The following is an 8,756-nucleotide window of genomic DNA, read 5'->3' on the forward strand; positions in this document are numbered from 1 at the left end:
GTGGGAACAAAACATCGTGTGGGGAAGAGAGTAAAGCCTATTTTTGCTATAAATATAAATGTTTGACACAGAGCTTGGCCTGGTTCCTTTGAACTTCTACCCCAGGTGACCCCCTGGTGGGGGAGGGTGAGAACTTGGGCATGCTCAGACCTGGAACTGGGGTGTAAAAAGCTGACGGGGGCTGCAGCAAAATCAACCTGATAAGCAACTCTGGGGTGGGGGGTGGGCCAGGCAGCTAAGTGAACCTGTCTACGTCCTGATGGAAGACCCCGTGGCCCTTCAGGAGCTGCAGCGGAAGCCTGGAGCACCCCATTACGTGACGGTGAACTGTCCTGCAGCAATCCCGGGTACGTTGATGTTCAGTAAAAGGTAGGAATCTGGGATGGTTCAATTCTTCTGCAGCCCACCTGTGAGCCCCCCTTGCCCCTGCATCTCAGCGACTGGGTGTTTATGACTGCAGAAGAAAGAAGGGCGGCTATTGAGAGAATCTTCCCAAGGCAACTGTGCCCTCTGACTCAACCCTTCCTGGCAGCCACCGAGGCTGAGCGTGTGGGCTGACCGGCCAGAGCCTCTTTGGGAAGGCAGCTCTGCTGGTTGGGAACAGGAGACTTGCGGGGGGGGGGGGGACCTTGGCAGCCTCCCACAATGGAATCCTGATGGAGCTGGTGTTCCAGACCACTTGCCTTTCTCCTCCCAGACAGCGGATCTGCTGGGGGACAGGGGCGAGGCTGAACTGGGTTTCTGGCCAATTCCTCTTGGGAAAGCCCCAGGCTTCTTCACCCAAACTGCCAGGACTAGTGCCTTAAGTCCAAGTTTGATCCTTTAAAGCCTGACTTTGTGCAAGGAGCTTGATTCATTGTAACCTTGTGGTTAGCTAATTTCTGTTTTGTACAAGCCCAGAAAACTGGGTTAACTGACACAACCCTCATAACCCACCCAAACAGAGCCCTTTTTCAAGCCCCCTTCCCACCCCCACCCCACTGTCTAAATCGCTGCAGGGGAGCAGCTGCCCTGCAAGCACCTGCAGCCCTTTGCTTTGGAAAGCAACTGCTGGGCTGATTTCCAGGGCGCCTCAAGGAGGTTTCAGGGCACAGCGATGGCCCTGACTGCTGCTGCTGCTTTGCTAAGGCAGAGATGACCAAACTGTCCAGGTGAGAAGCTGCTGTAAATCTGCTCGTGAGGTGCTGGATGCTAAACTGATGAGCAGAGAAAGAGAAGGTTTCTGTCTTGTTAAAATTGTTCTCTGTAAAGCAGTGGGAACTGGAGTGAGGGGCAGGGCTGAGTTCTCGCTGCTCAAGCTTTAGCCCCGCAGCCAACGCTGGTTCCCCGGGATGGAGGCATCCCTCCCCTCAGCCTAATATTGCCCGGGGAAATACTCCCCTCTTCGCTGGAGATGACTCGAGGGGGCGTCTTTCCACTGGCTGCAACTGGCAGTTTGGGGTACCTCTGCATATAAGGGAGAGCATAATTCCAGGCCAGGTGCTGTACCTCCTGTCCTTGGCAGTCACCGATCCGCACCAGCTAACCACACAAGCCGAGTCCAAGCTCAGCTGAAGAATTTAGGCGAAGCGGGGGGAAACCCTGCAATTCAAAACTTTCCAAGTGACGAGACTGGAGTGCACAAATACAAAACGTCCAGTTACGAAAATGGTGCACCCGGAAGCCGGAAACCTCCTAGTAACCCAGCTTCCCTCTAAAAGCCATTCTCACGGAGAGCGACCGCCCGCGTCTCCGCCCGCGCCACGACGTGGGAGGGAAGCTCGCAAGTCAGCTGTTGATTCCACGGCGGTGGGGGGCGGCCCGAGCCGAAGGAAGACAAACTCGCCAATGGGAAAAGTTTGGGGTGACCCTCCCAGGAGAGTGTCCTGGTGCTGTGCCCGAAGACGGGGCGGAGAGGGGCGCAGTCCCGCCGCGGGTCTAGTTCCCTCGCCGCCAGCCGCCTCGTCTCCTGGCGCGTCGCCTCTCTTCGGGGTTTCGGACGGCTTTGCGGGTCGGACCCCTCCCGGGGCTGCCGTGGTCCGCGGTGGGAGAGCGGCGTTTCTAGTCCTCATGCTCCGGAGGGGGAGCGGCTGGAGGGCGCTTGGAAACGGCGGCCGAGAAACCGCTTCCTGCGGTCGGCCAGCAGCGAGTCCTCCCACCCAGAAAGTTGGAGGCGGCCCCTTTGCCGTCGCCTCTTCCCGCCCTCCCTCCGGCCAGGGCGGCCCAGCCCAGCCTCAGCGCTCAGCCCTCGCCCCTCGCCCGTAGCCGGCCAGCCTTCCTCCCCGGGACGCGGCGCCCAGCCTCATGAGCAGCTGGAGGGGTAAGGGGCGTTGGCCGCGGGGCGGGGCCGGGGGGCTGAGGCACCGCCGCCGCCACGCGTGGGACCAGCCCGGCCCGGGGCTGCTCGGAGGGACATTCTCGGCCGCTGCGCCGCCCCGGACCGCGAGGGGCCCCGAGGCAGCGGCCTTTCCCGGCGCGGGACTCCGACCAGCTGGACAGGAACTTTCTCCTGTTTTCCGGCGGCGGTGGGGAGGGGGACGGGGATTTCCAAACAGGAGTTCCGGCGGCGCTGAAATTTCCCGGGAAGCAACCGGGGCTTCGCGAGCGGGGCTGGGAGTTGGGGGCCACGCCTGCCGCCCCTGGGGAGCTCCTGCCGGCTGCATCCCCGAGGAAATGCGGCTAGTGCGGACTTCCACCTGCCGGAGGGCTAGGAAAGGCTCCGCCGGGGCTCTTTGCTCCTTTGCCGCCGCGGCCGCCGCCCGCGGCAGAGATTGCCCTTGCTAGAGGAATCTGCAGCCGGGCCTTCGTCCTCCCCACTTTTTGCCTGGGCGGGGACCAGCCAGTGAGATACCCCTGGAGAGGAAGGCCCCCCCTTCTTGTCCTCATGGTTTGTTCTTTTCTCTTGAAAAGCTTCTTACCTTTTCATTCTGCCCTGGAGGTGGTCCTGAGCCAAGAGTGTCTCCATGGGCTGGACCTGCACTGTTTGGTGCAGTTGATGTGGGACCCCTCCCAGGAAAACGGAGCATTTGGCTGCAGTATTCTCCAAAATCCTCTGGGGCCCCGGGGCCGTTTGCAGAACACACCCAGCCTAGGGAAGATTGTTGGGAGACTTGTAGGTGTAGGGGTGCAGGCAGAGCAGACCCAGGCCCCTTGGGTGGGGGGTTGGGTGGGGGGTAGGGTGGGGGGTAGGGTGGGCCCTTCCTGAGAGTAGCAGCGATTCTTGGTCGCCTCTGGGCTCCCAATCAAAGGGCGGAGAGATGGAAGGACGATGAAGGCCAGGAGTTTTCCAACAGTGCAGGTCTGGCCTTGTGGAAGGAACAACTGAGGCACCCCAGGATTCTCAGCAGCTCCTCCAACCGCTGCTAGAACTTGGAGATGGAGGAGTTTCCTCAAGAAGATGTCTCCCGTGTCCCCGGCTGTATATCTAGGGAGGACCGGTGGAGACACTTGCCTGTCCTTGGTGCTGGCAGGCCTGGTCTCTCCCTGGTTATGGAAAAGTCTTGGTCCTGGACGTTCTAGGTTTGCCTAGAACATGTGAGCGTGGCCCCAGGAGTCAGAAGATTCCAATCCTCGTTAGACAATGTGGAGAGGAGGAAGGAAGGGTCCTCTGCCCGCTGAAGGGAAGCTGCCCATGTTGAGAGGAGCCCTGTGTCCTGGGAACAAGGGAGCAGCCAGGCAGGCCTCACTGGATGCAGCCCCGGGGCCCACAAACCTTGCTCTTGCCTGGCAGACACTCAGCGAGCTGTGGCGATCCTGGCCCGGTGCCAGAGGATTTTGCAGTCCCCAGCGGAGCAGCCTCTACGAGCCTCCATCGGGAAAGTCGTCCACGTATTCCAGAGTGAGCTCTTCCAGGCCCTGCTGGGTAAGGGCGGCTGGCAACAGCCAAGAGAGCGGGTCATGCCCATTCCTGGGGAGGCGCCTGGGAGCAGGCTCCCCCAAACTGGAGCTGCTGCTGCTGCTTTGGGGGGCAATGCTCAGGCCTCCCCTGCAGCACATCCAACAAAGACAGGAGCCTCTGCAGAAAACACTCTGCAGCCTCTGTGCCGTTCCTCCTCAGAGACCAGGGACAGTTCTGGCTTTGGGGCTTGTGGCCTAATAGGAGGCTGTCCAGAAGCCGGGTAAGAGGAGAGTCGGCTCCTAGGAAGCTCAGCCAGGTGGGGGCGCAAGAGAGGCTTCTCACCGTTGGGGGTGGCACTTGCTTCCCCTGCTGGCTCACCTCGGGGTTCCCCTGCTGGAGCAGAGCTGCTCTAGCCCCAGCACCCCTCCAGCAGGGGAGACCCCACCTAGCCATTCCTGGCGGGTTGCTCAGCCAGGGGGGAGGCCATGGCCCCGCAGCGGTGGCTGGCACCTGGGTCTCCCTTTCAGTGAGGGGTCTTGTCTACTTCCTGGAGTGGGGAGACTCTGCCCCACCCAGACTCTGCCAAGAGGCCATCAGGATCTCCCAAGGCAGAGGTGGGAGATCCACACTCTCGGGTTCTGCTGAGGGGCCGTGGAAGGTGGGGCATGGCTGGCAACCTCTGGGAGTGGCATCTGGGAGGGCTCCGTTCTTTCCGTCCTGGGGAGGGAGAATGTGCACCTTCTGGGCCACTGCCCTATCGGCTCGCTTATTGCTGGTCTCCAGAAGTACAGGGCAAACTTCTCCGTGTTTTCCTCAAAACAGCCTGCCCGAAGGGGCAACCGCTGATGCTCCTGAGGTCGCAACCTCTGGGTCCACAGGGTCCTTGGGCGGGCTGCTCTGCCAGGGAGAAGGGCAGGAGGGGGTCTTCCGAGACGGCTTCTCCAGGGCATCTCTTGGCCTGCCTTCTTCCAGACATCCAGGAATCCTGTGAGCTGACCTTGCTCTCTGCTTGCCAGCAAGATGGATCTGCTGACCTGGAGTTGGGGGGCCCCTCCAAGAGCCAGGAGGGGGCCAGCCCAGGGGGCCAAGAGGCCCAGGCGCTGCAGGTGAGGCTGATGTGCCGCCTTCATGAGGGCTTGCAGTGCTCTCAGCCTTGCCAACTTTCACTGTGCGCATTTTGCAGCTCACTGGGCACCTACTTTGCATTGTGCCAGCGATAAGGACCTACTTTTTGCCCCCCGCTCCCGCCCAAGCCCTTTCTCCCCAAGCCCCCAACCTACCTTTGGCCTGGGTGATGTAATTCCTTGCCCTTCTCTTTTGGCTGCTGAGCTAGAAAGAAACACGTGCAGGTGGGGGTGGTCCCTCTTCTGTTGGGGTCCAGCGGGGGAATGTAGGACCGGAGTCTATTGCTTGCATGCCTGCCTCTGCTGGTTGTGGATCCCCCTGCAGCCCTTTCTTTCCCCCACCCCAATCTGAAGCTGCCCTGGCCCCAGACTGGCCTGGGCAGGGGTGTGGTTGGGGGGAGGCTGGTCCCTGGCGCTGGTATTGGGATGGCTCCTCCCCACAGCCACCACACCTTCCCCCCCTCCCTCCCGCCTCCACGGTCCTTCCTTAGTTAACCATCTCCCAGCTTGCTCAGGTTTCCTTCAAAATTCCAAGGCAGGGAACAGACAGACACCTCTTGGCTGATTGTGAGGGTGGGTACACCTGCATGCAAGCCTGCTTCTCTGTCACCCCAACCTTGAGGCCTTCTTAACGAGCTCGGTTTTAATTGGCCAAGGCTGAAAAATTAGTATCTGTGATTTTCAGTGCTTATCTTTTAAAAGAGGAAAGAACAAATTCTTCATCCTCATGGCAACGGCAGAGCTCAGGCAGAACTGGCAGGTGGACGCCCGTAGCCTGGTCAACAGCTTAGGAGCCCAGAGGTGCAGATCTGAGGAAAGGTGACTCCAGGACAAAGGATCAGTGGACGTGTGGCTCCTTGGCACCGCTGATCAGCATAAATCTTAGGCAAATGTGCACTTAATCTTCTGAGCTTTTTAAAACCATTCCAGCCACTGCCATGCTGGTTGAGTAGCTGCAGACAGTATTGGCAACAAGTGGCTTCTGCCCCCACTACTCTTGTGCCTCTTCATGGCGGTTATGAGCCTGGTGGAGATTCTGCTGATGCAGCCAGGAAGTTGGGTGGGGGCCTAACCTGGCGGGGGGTGCCATCCTGGGTAGAGCTCCCAGGAGTCAAGTTCTTTGCAGCTCGGGCCTGAGGCTGTTCTCTTGCTCTCAAAGAGTTCAACATCCCCAGATCCAGGCCAGCAGCTGGCAAGGTGCTCTGGAGCGTTCCTTTTCAAAACAGAAGCTCCTCCTTTCTCTGCAGTTTCTGCTCGGATCCCCATGATTTCACCAGGCTGCCTTTTCAATACTCCAGGGTAGAGCAACAGGGGACCAAGATCCAGAACCAGTGCCACAGCTGGTGAGAGTGACTGAGAGCAGGACGGAGCTGCCTGCACAAGTCTGCAGCCTGGTGGTGGGCGTCAGCAGCGTCTTGCCCAAGGTGAGGGTCTTGCTGCTGCAGGGAAGCCGCTGGGGGCAAAGCCAAGGGAAGGGGGCGGCTGCTCTGCAGGAAAAGGTCTCAGTTCACCTCCTGTGAAATTACGAGGTCCAGGGGGTGAGAATGAGGCTGTGTTTGGTTCAGAGAGGGGGGGCAGGAGAGTTGCAAATGGGGTGGGGGAATCTACTTTCTTCCTTCTCCCTGGAGTTCAGTTGTGCTTAAGACCTCCTGGAGCAGCCTGCTTTTATCCTGCATGGAGGCTCTTCCCCTTAAACAGCAGGTCCCTGCTCTAAACAAAAACGAGGCTGTAAAACTTAGAAAAACAAAGCAAGCTCAGCAAAAAGTGGTGCCCATAATTTTTCTTGCAGCAATAGGTTCCATGCGTCAACCGTACTCCTATCGTCTTTTGTGAAGCCTGACCCTGGAGGTCAGTAAAAAATCACAATTCGGAGGTGGCAAGGACACAGCATCTGCATCCACCCGAGTTCAGCCCTGTGCCCCGAAGGCTGGTTCTGCCCCCTGCCGGGTGAATGGCCTCCTCAGGGCTTCCCCTGTCTGACTGCAGGCAGGGCCCGCGATTCAGTTCGGCCCTGCTCGAAGGTCAGCTGTCATCTGGGAGTGTCCAGCAGCTTCCTGAGCATGGAAAAGGGCTGGCTGTGTGGCTGGGGACGGGCAGTGCTGTGGCTTCCTTGCAGCGGAGGGGAGAGCCGGGTTCAGGCCTTGAGCAAGCCAATTTCACGTGGGCTCCTTTCCCCTCCTGACATCTTCCTGCTGCTGCCTAGCAACCCAGCTGCCGTCTGCATCGAGCCAGGAGACAGGCTAGCTGCAGGAAGGGTGGAGGAGACCTTTTGAGGGGATTGGGGGCCTGGGAGCCCGCTAGGAGCCCATCCTGCCCACCCGGGCCTGGTGCCCAGCTATTCTCTCTCAGTTATTTGAGGCGGCAGCGGCAGCAGCAGAGAAAGGGCTGCTGGCTCTGTGCTGGGAACGCTGGGCAGGCCACGTTGTGGACACACAATGAGGCTGCCAAGGAAGTACACTGTGGTTTGCACTTAGTTCTTGTGCTTACTGCTCTTCCCCTGGGGTGGGGGTAGATTTTTATATGGAAAAAGTTCCTATCTGATTTTCAGTTGCATGTTGCAAGTGGGGTCTGCAAATTCTGTGCGTACATGTTCTTTTGTCCTCAAGGTGGTGTACAGCTGGAGGACCCCTTTCCCCTTGGATAAGCAGTTTGCATCTTTGGCCTTCTGTTTTCCTACTGCGACTGCTGGCCCAGTTTGTGCCACCACCACAAGACAGCTGCATGACTGTCCAGACCAGTGTTTCTCAACCTTGGCAACTTTAAGAGATGTGGACTTCAACTCCCAGAATTCCCCAGCCAGCATGGGGAATTGGCTGGCTAGGGAATTCTGGGAGTTGAAGTCCACATCTCTTAAAGTTGCCAAGGCTGAGAAATGCTGCTCCAGACAGAGGATGCCGGTTTCTTTTGGCAGCTGAAGCCTTGCAGGGAGCCAAATATTCCTTCCCGGTGGAGCCTCAAGTCTACGGGATGGCAGTTGGAGAAGGCGGGAAGTGCATTTTTCTGTGCTTGTCTCCGAGTGGGTGTGTCACGTGGCTCGTGGGTCAGGAATATGGACCCCGGAGTCCAGATTCTCACCAGATAGTTCCCTCTGTCATTTCCCTTCCCCTTGCGTTCCTCAAGGGGACCGAGCAGCGTGCGGCCGTGGAGTTAAAATCACACCTGTGCGGCCGAGGAGCTGGGGGAGGCACTTCCTTCTCCCCCCACTTAAGGCATCTCTGTGGCATCTCCTCCTCGTCTGGTTCTTCAGCTGGGCTGAGGAGAAGCTTTTGAAGGGCCTTGCCCAGAATCTCCCAGCGCGGGCTCCTAAAGTGACCCAAGAGCGTGGTCAGAAGCAGGGAAGCGATTTCCCTCTGTGAACTGACGGCTGAGCTTGCTTGTCACCCCGGGCAGCTGAAGCGTCCTGCCCTCCACCTTGCCAAGGTCCCTGCTGGTGATCCAGTTCAGCGGCCTTTTCCCCCAAGAGACTCCATCCTGGGAGCCGCACCCTCTGGGCCTCTCGATCCGTCCTTGCTACCCGAGTGGCTGTGCAGAGATCCACAGCCTGACTTGGGTTCTGATGCCTGTCGAAAAATGACCAAACTGCAATTCAAGCTGCACGTGGCAGTACCTTTCTCTGCACACCGCCATCTTCTTCAGACGGAGAGCATGTTAGTCTATTGCAGCAAATGCTGGGTGGCCTATCGAATAGAGAGATTATGTGGAAATATAATCAATTTAGACTATGATTTCCCAGGTCAACAGCCTCCCTAGTGTGGTACCTCCATGTGCCCAATTCAGAAGAGACTCCTTCAAATCTAGTCTGAAGTTACTAGAGA

This window comes from Candoia aspera, chromosome 12 (assembly GCF_035149785.1).
Source record: "Candoia aspera isolate rCanAsp1 chromosome 12, rCanAsp1.hap2, whole genome shotgun sequence".
In the NCBI taxonomy this organism is placed as follows: domain Eukaryota; kingdom Metazoa; phylum Chordata; class Lepidosauria; order Squamata; family Boidae; genus Candoia; species Candoia aspera.